The sequence below is a fragment of the Nicotiana attenuata genome, unplaced genomic scaffold (genome assembly GCF_001879085.1).
Source record: "Nicotiana attenuata strain UT unplaced genomic scaffold, NIATTr2, whole genome shotgun sequence".
Classification (NCBI taxonomy): domain Eukaryota; kingdom Viridiplantae; phylum Streptophyta; class Magnoliopsida; order Solanales; family Solanaceae; genus Nicotiana; species Nicotiana attenuata.
In genome coordinates this window covers 12,512-21,988 of record NW_017672138.1, presented here as the reverse complement: position 1 = coordinate 21,988, position 9,477 = coordinate 12,512, and positions in this window count along the sequence as shown.

Below are 9,477 nucleotides of genomic sequence, written 5' to 3'. Positions count from 1 at the left end.
TGCCGGGGTTACCTCGATTAGAGTGGAGGGGGACCCCTAGCCATTCTTCCAGCAGGATTATCTCTTATATGAAGGCTCGACATATCGTCGAGAAGCGGTGTCTAGCTTATTTGGCTTATGTCCATGATTCTAGTGCGGAGGTTCCTTCTATGGATTTTATGCCCGTTGTTCGTGAGTTTTCGGAGGTGTTTCCTGTAGATCTGTCGGGGATTCCACCCGATAGAGATATTGACTTCTGTATTGATTTGGCTCTGGGCACTCAGCCCATTTCTATTCCGCCATACCGCATGACCCCGCCAGAGTTGAATGAATTGAAGGAGCAGTTGCAAGACATGGTTGATAAGGGCTTTATTAGACCTAGTGTCTCGCCCTGGGGTGCGCATGTGTTGTTTGTGAAGAGGAAGGATGGGTCGATAAGGATGTGCATAGATTATCGGCATTTGAACAAAGTCACCATCAAGAAAAATTACCCATTGCCGAGGATTAATGACTTATTTGATCAGCTTCAGGGTGCCAAGGTGTTTTCAAAGATCGATTTGAGGTATGGCTACCATCAGCTGAGGATTAGGGCATCCGATGTCCCTAAGATAGCTTTTTGGACTCGATATGGGCATTATGAGTTTCTAGTGATGTCATTTGGGCAGACAAATACCCCAGCAGCATTCATGGATTTGATGGACCAGGTGTTCAAGCCCTATCTGGATTCCTTTGTGATTGTCTTTATTGATGATAACTTGATCTACTCTCGCAATCAAGAGGAGCATGAGCAGCATCTTCGGATCATTCTTCAGACTCTGAGAGACAGCCAATTATATGCTAAGTTTTCAAAATGCGAGTTTTGGTTAAGTTCGGTTGCTTTCTCTAGCCATGTTGTATCAGCAGAGGATATTCATGTGGATCCTAAGAAGATTGAGGCAGTCAAGGACTGGCCTAGACACACATCAGCTACAGAGATTCGGAGTTTTTTTGGGATTGGCGGGCTATTACCGTCAGTTTGTGGAGAAGTTCACATCTATAGCAGCCTCATTGACCAGGTTGACCTAGAAGGGTGCCCCGTTCAGATAGTCTGACGAGTGTGAGGCGAGCTTTCAGAAGCTCCAAACTGCTTTGACTTGGCGCCAGTGTTGGTGTTGCCCACAGGATCAGGGCCTTATACACTATATTGTGATGCATCTCTCATTGGACTTGGTACAGTATTGATGCATGGTGGCAAGGTTATTGCTTATGCTTCACGGAATCTGAAGGTTTACAAGAAGATTACCCTATTCACGACTTAGAGATGGCAGCCATTGTTCATGCGCTGAAGATTTGGAGGCACTATCTTTATGTCGTGTCGTGCGAAGTGTTCACAGATTATCCGAGTTTCCAGTATTTATCCGAGAAAAAGGAGCTCAATTTGAGGCAGATGAGGTGTTTAGAGTTATTTAAAGACTATGATATCACCATCTTGTACCATCCCGGGAAGGCCAATGTGGTGGCCGATGCTTTGAGTAGGAAGTCAGCTAGTATGAGCAGCCATGCGTACAATCCAGTTGGTAAGAGACCGCTTGCATTAGATGTTCAAGCTTTGGCAAATCAGTTCGTGAGGTTAGATGTTTCTGAGCCCAGTTGTGTTCTAGCTTGTACGGTCTCGGCCTTCATTGTTTGTGCGCATCAGGGAGTGGCAGTATGATGACCCTCATTTGCTTGTCCTTAGGGACACAATGCGGCACGGAGATGCCAAGCAGGTTACGGTTGGAGATGATGGAGTTTTGAGGATGCAGGGTCATGTTTGTGTGCCTAATGTGGATAGACTTCGTGTGTTAATTCTAGAGAAGGCCCACAGTTCCCGGTATTCTATTCATCCGAGCACCGCCAAGATGTATCAGGACTTGCGGCATCATTATTGTTGGAGGATAATGAAGAAAGATATTGTGGCATATGTGGCTCGGTGTCTAAATTGTCAGCAAGTAAAGTGCGAGCATCTGAGACCTGGTGGTTTGCATCAGAAGATAGAGATTCCTGAGTTGATGTGGGAGTGTATCACTATGGATTTTGTTGTTGGACTTCCATGGACTTAGAGGAAGTTCGATGCAGTTTGGGTTATTGTGGATAGACTGACCAAGTCAGCGTATTTCATTCCTGTGGCAGTTTCCTATTCTTCAGAGAGGTTGGCAGAGATTTATATCTGTGAGATCGTTCGTCTTCACGGTTTTCCCGTGTCTATCAATTATGATCGAGGTACGCAGTTTACCTCGCATTTCTGGAGGGCAGTACAGTGTGAGTTGGGCACGCAGGTTGAGTTGAGCACAGCATTTCATCCTCAGACGGACGGAAAGTTAGAGCACACTATTCAGATATTGGAGGATATGCTCCGCGCGTGTGTTATTGACTTCGGAGGCTCTTGGGATCAGTTCTTGCCACTTGCCACTTTTTGAGTTTGCCTACAACAACAGCTACCAGTCAAGCATTCAGATGGCCCCCTATGAGGCATTATATGGTAGACGGTGTTGATCGCCTGTTAGATGGTTTGAGCCGGAGGAGGCTCAGGTATTGGGTGCAGATTTGGTACAGGATGCCTTGGATAAGGTTAAGATCATTCAGGATAGACTTCACGCAGCTTAGTCCAGGCAAAAGAGTTATGCCGACCGTAAGGTCCGTGATGTTGCATTCATAGTCGGAGAGAGAGCGTTGCTCAGTGTGTCACCCATGAAGGGTGTAATGAGGTTTGCAAAGAAGGGAAAGTTGAGACCTAGATACATTGGGCCTTTTGAGATTCTTGATCGAGTGGGAGAGGTGGCTTACAGACTTGAATTGCCACCTGGTTTATCAGTCGTCCATCCAGTATTCCATGTGTCCATGCTTCGGAAATATCACGGCGATCCATCTCACGTGTTAGACATCAGCAGTGTCCCGTTGGACAAGGATTTGACCTACGAGGAGGAGCCGGTAGCTATTCTAGATCAGTAGCTTCGTCAGCTGAGATCGAGGAGTCATCCTTCAGTTCCAATGCAGTGGAGAGGTCAGCCTGTTGAGGCAGCTACCTGGGAGTCCAAGTCCCATATGCGGAGTAGATATCCCCACCTTTTCCCCAGCTTAGGTACTTTTCTATGTCCGTTCGAGGACGAACGGTTATTTTAGAGGTGGAGAATGTGATGACCCAATAGGTCATCTTATGATTTAAAACCTAATTCTGTGTTCTGGGGCCTTTAAAATCTCATTTTATCCCTCCTCGATTTGCATGTGCAGTCCGGGCGTGTTTCCGGAAAGCTTTTGTGTTGAAAGTTGATAAAAATGGGAATTTTGATTAAAAACTTCATTTGAGTTGACTCGGTCAACATTTTTGGTAAACGGACCCGGATTTATATTTTGACAGTCCCTGTGGTCCGTAACAAAATATGGGACCTGGGCCAATGCCCGGAATCGGATTCAGAGGTCCCTAGACCAAGTTATGTTTTTTTGTTAAAAATTGTATGTCTGAAAATTTAATGGTTTTAAAGAAATTATTGATGTTTGATCTTGTTAGTATCGGGTCTGTATTTTGGTTCCCGAGCCCGGTACAGGTTCAATATAATATTTAAGACTTGTTTGTGAAATTTGATAAAAAATGGAATTTGTTTGACGTGATTCAGACGTCCGGTTGAGAAAATATAAATTTCAAAGTGTTCTTGAGAATTTCAATTTATTTGGTGCTAAATTCGTAGTTTTAGGTGTTATTTTTGTGATTTGATCGCGTGAGAAAGTTCGTATGATGTTTTAAGACTTGTGGGCATGTTTGGTATGGAGTCCCGAGAGCTCGGGTGAGTTTCGGATAGCCTACGGAGTGAAAATCGGACATATAACACTGCTGGTGCGTCAGATTTTTATTGCAGGCATCAGACTCGCAAATGCGAGGTCAAGCATCGCATTTGCGACAACTGTTGGGTTCCCATTTGCGATCCAACCATCGCATTTGCGAAGAGTGGCTGGGAAGGCCAGCATTATCAATTGCGAACAATGTTTCGCATTTGCGATAGGGACAGGGGGGAAGGCAGCCTTCGCATTTGCGATCAGCCTAGCTCGCAATTGCGAGCATTTCTTTACTTTTGCGAAGGAAGCAGAAGTGTGAGAGACCTTGCAAATGCGACGGTTTTCTCGCAAATGCGAAATCTACAGCTGTGTAAAACCTAACTTAGACGAGATTTTTTCTCATTTCTCAAAATTTTCAAAACAAGAAACCCTCTAGCCAATTTTCCAAAGACCATTTCTTCCCCAAATCGTAGGTAAGTTATTCTTAACTAGTTTCTTTCAATATTCCACTTCATTTACAAGATTTAAACCTTGAATCTAAGGTTTTCATGGTGGAATTGGGGATTTTTGGGAAAAAACTAGGGATTTCAAAATTAGGGGATTTGGACCTCAAATTAAGGTCGGATTCCAAAACCAATTGTATATCTAGGCTCGGGGGTGAATGAATACTCGGGTTTTGGTCTGAATTTTGGGTTTGGACCAAGCGGGCCCGGGTGTTGACTTTTCTTGACTTTTTCAATAATGGCCTAAATTGAATTCTTATCGATTGTGGGTGATTCCTAAGGTTATTTAAATGTTTGGTTGGTAATTTGCTAGATATTGTTGGTTTGGAGGCGTGTTTGAAAGGCAAAGCTGTGATTGAGCTTTGAGTGGCCTTTGGAGCGAGGTAAGTGTTGTGTCTAACCTTGACTTGGAATTAGGAACCCTCGGACTTTGTGTTATGTGAATTCCATGTGAGCGGTGTATATGCAAGGTGACGAGTGCTTGTACGCTGCCGAATTATCTGTTTTTTCCCCAATTTATCGTTTTTCCTCCTATCTTAAATGTTACATGCTCTAAATGCTTTCCATGCTTAATTGATACGTGTTAATCAATATTTTTTTTGTTAATCATGTTAGCTCTTTTTTTTCATAGTTACCCCTAATCCCTACTATTTTCTTAATTTGACTTGTGTGTACCTTTTTACTGTAAATTTCTGGTTTGGTCTCGCTGTATAGTATTATTTGTATAGATTCTATATTGAACAAGGTTCCTTTTCTTGGTTCAGTTTGGTATTTATTTATCGTAAAGACCTTGTGATTTAGCTTGTTGATTTGACTGTGTACATTGACTGTTTGTTAGTGATATGGTGGGTTCAGGCTGCACGCCGCAGCAGGTGTAATAAGGGAGGATTGATATAGTGGAATACGGGTGAATATGTATATACGGTGGATTTATATATGGTGGATTGGGTTGCGCGTATATATATATATATATATATATATATATATATATATATATAAAGCAGAAAAATAGCTCAATTAAAGCCACTCATCTCACCATAAAAGTACCAAATTGATAGACACATCTCCACCATCTAAAATAGTCGCACCTATTATTATCCTATAAACATAACAAATAATTTTCAGTATTAGAATAAGAATGCATGTCCAATTTAATTTTTAAACACAATATTTACTTACTTTTTACATTTCATAAGCCCAAAATTGTCGACTGAAATTTCTAGAAGTTGTTATGGTCTTTTAACTTATAATATCTACCACAAAGGCCAACATCAGGTTTTATGTATGACATTAAACTTTGGGACGCCTGTGATACCACCAATCTAAAAGAGGAGTCTAAAAAGGGAGAAAATAGAAGAAAAAGTAAAAGAACATAGGCATAATGGTTGCTAAGGTAATTAATTTATGCTCTAGACTAGTATAGCGTTGGGGCGGCTCAAAATTGGGGCCTAAAGCCGAACTTAATATGAGTCCTTTAATTTCTTTTCACAAAAAAAAAAAGTTATAGAATATTTTTTTTTTCAATTTTTTTTTTTTTTACGTTTATGGGATACAAAGTTTTAAATGATTAATATGTTTACCCTTAAAATTAGATAACAATTAAACTTATAATGTGGTTTTAACGGCACATGATTTCACCTAATACCAATTGATAAATATAAAGATCAGTAATAGAAATTAACAATGATATAAAGCAAACCAGTGTTGAAACATAATTCAGCCCTCGAACGAGGATGCCCTCGAGCTGGTCAGTACCAAATAGTTAAGAAATAAACAAGCTGATGAACAAAAATATAAGCTAGAAAGAATGTTTTGTATTGCCTTGATATGCGTGAATGTAATGCGTCCTACAAATGATTAGAACCCTCTTTATATAGTAGAGGAATCCTATCTATGGTACAATCCCAATTATGGAAGTAAATCTCATGATTAACTAAACAACCGCCCTTAATTTGATTACCGAGATTTTCGCCACGACCTTCGACCAGTTACGGATATTTCGCCTTTCTGTTCGGTCTTGCTCGATGTCTGTCCCACTCAACCTCGATCATTATCAGTTTCGATCTTGCTATGTAACTTGAATCCGAACTCGGTGTCTTATCCTCGTGCCTTGATCTGATCTATTACGGGATCGATCTTCGATCCTTCACACTGGTCTTCATAAATCAGTAAAATCGTGTGAGCCCAATTTTAACCGTACACATAATATTTCTCACAAAAAAAAATTAGATAAAGAACAAATTAATCCTATCTCCTTTATTGAACACTCATTGATATCTATTGATAGAAAGATCTTCGTCAAATATCGAACTTTGAATGTTCTTCTGGGAATTACTCATATCCAAAATATTTTTTCAGAAACTCAAAAATGAGTTATTACGTAGTCGATAAACTCTTTCCTTACTGTGGCATGGGCTTTGATTAATACAGGAGAAAAATAATAGCTATAGGACTATTTTCCAAATTTCAAGAGTAAGATTTATATTTTTTGGACGAAGTTATTTCATTGTCTCTTTTTTTTTTCTGATGGATGAATATTATTTTTCATTGAAAACCTCTAAGGAATATATTTAGATTTAATCACCAATAGTCTATAATCGATTCTCTAATAATTTTGTTTGGGTTGATAATATAACTAATTCATTTAATTTTTTTTTAAGACACTGAAGATCTTTGGAAAAGATTTTAACAATATTAATATTGAAATTTGCTTTCCTCTGAGGCAGACATGAAGTATTAACATAATTCTATAAGCAATATAAGCATAATTAAAAGAATCAAGCCTTTTTTTTTTGATCGAGTGTATCAATTATATTATTAGCTTATAGTTGTACTATTTTTATTCATACTTTTAATTAGCAAATAAGTTTAACAACTTGTTTGGATGGTTGTTACCTACTGTATCGTATTATATTGTTATCCCAAAGCAATATTTGTTTTGATTGTTTAGTTAAAATTGCTTATATTGTATTGCATTGTTAAATCCATAGTTTTGGAACAATGAAAAGTCCCATTTTTTGAAACAAGATTTGGTGTGGTCGATTGTTTCCTATTTTGTCACGACCCGGATTTCCCACACTCGGGATCGTGATGGCGCCTACTCGTGGTAGCTAGGCAAGCCTACTCATTTACTCTTCCATTGCTAACAAATCTTTTAACAATTTATAACATTAATATAGAACATGAAATTGAATAATAATAGCGGAAGCCTGAATCATGATCTAAATCAAAACGCGGAACAGTCAACAATAGCCTCTACTCAAGACTGGTGTCACATTACTCACGAACTGCTAAGAGTTTACTAAATACAAAGGTCTGAAAGAAACATATAAACTGTTTGTCTCGAAAACAAGGAGGCAACAATATAGAAGAGAAAATAAGGGAGAGACGCCGGGCCTGCGGACGCCTGCAAGGCTACCTCGGTCTCGTGATAATGACAGCCTGCTCCCGTGCTAATGCTGTTGCTGCTCCTCAAACCTGGACCTGTGAAAAAATGCACAGAGTGTAGCATCAGCACAACCGACCCCATGTGCTGGTAAGTGTCTAGCCTAACCCCGGCGAAGTAGTGACGAGGCTAGACTGGACACCACATAAACCTGTGCAATTATAAATATACAACGGAATCGAAATACCAAACAATTAACAATATGGGAGGGGAACATGCTATGGGGAGATGGCAATATTAACAGTAATCCAGAGTAACAATCTAAAGCAGTCTAAATTTACGATGAACAAGGAACCAATACTCAATATAAACACATTTGTATCAATAACTGTTGCGGCGTGCAACCCGGTCCACAATTACCATTGTTGCGCCGTGCAACCCGATCCACAAATACCACTGTTGCGGCGTGCAACCCGACCCATATCATTTATCATTTATCATTGTTGCGGCGCGCAACCCGATCCTCATATCTCATTTAACATCGTTGCGGCGCGCAACCCGATCCTCAAATATCATTTATCATTGTTGCGGCGTGCAACCCGATTCATATCATTCAACAGTCTAGCTCCCCAAACAATAGTCACAAATAAGGGGCATAAAATTAAACAAATATTGGAAGGAATCCCGGCAAGGGAAAAGAAACCCACAAGTTCAATACAACGTCCCGACAAGGGAAATACCAACAACGCTTTCTCTTTCTTTCATTTCTTACGTTATAATACACTTTACCATTTTGAGCCAACGCTCCAAAGAATCAAGTCATTTCATATACTTTCAATATTCGTATCACAATTCGAGCCAATGCTCCTAGGAATCAAATGATCATATCATCGTTCACATGTTATTCACAACATGTAGAAATCCTCCAATAAACACGGAAATCCTAACCAAATCATGATAATCACATTATGAGGACTCACGGTCATACTAGACACCAATGTATAGATACTCGTCACCATGCCTATACATCGTACTCGATCATTTAGCAATTAGCAAACAAGACTCAACTCCTATTCCCTCAAGCTAGGGTTAAACCAAACACTTACCTCAAAGCCTTGAAATCCACTTAATCCTCAACTATCGCTTTACGCCGCGGTTCCACCTCTAATTCACTCGAATCTAATCACAAATTGCTCAATTACTTTAATAAACACTATATGAATCAATTTGAATGCATAAAAATGAATTTCCCAAGTTTTTTCCAAAAATTCCAAAATCGCCCCCGGGCCCACGTGGTCAAAACCCGAGGTTTGAACCAAAACCCGATTACCCATTCCCCCACGAATTCAAATATGTAATTTGTTTTGAAATCGGACCTCAAACCGAGGTCCAAATCCCCAATTTTTTAGAAAATCTAGGTTCTACCCAAAAACCCAATTTCACCCATGAAAATCCTTGATTTTAAGTGGAAAACATGTTAAATTATGTTAAAAATTGAAAGAATTGAGTAAAAATCGACTTACAGATGATTTGGGATGAAGATTGTTCTTGAAAAATCGCCTATGGTGTTTGGGTTTTGAAAGAATGGTGAAAAGTGATGAAAATTCGACTAAGTATAAAATTTGCTGGGCCTCGGATATGGAAAATGCGAAGTTGGGCTCGCAATTGCGAACCCTGCAGGTTTAGGAAATGCGACATTTCTGTTCGCATTTGCGAACTCAAGTCTACCAAGGGACCTTCGCATTTGCGAAACTGGTCTCGCATTTGCGAACCAGTGACCATCGCATTTGCGAGGTTTGGCTTCGCATTTGCGAACCTTGG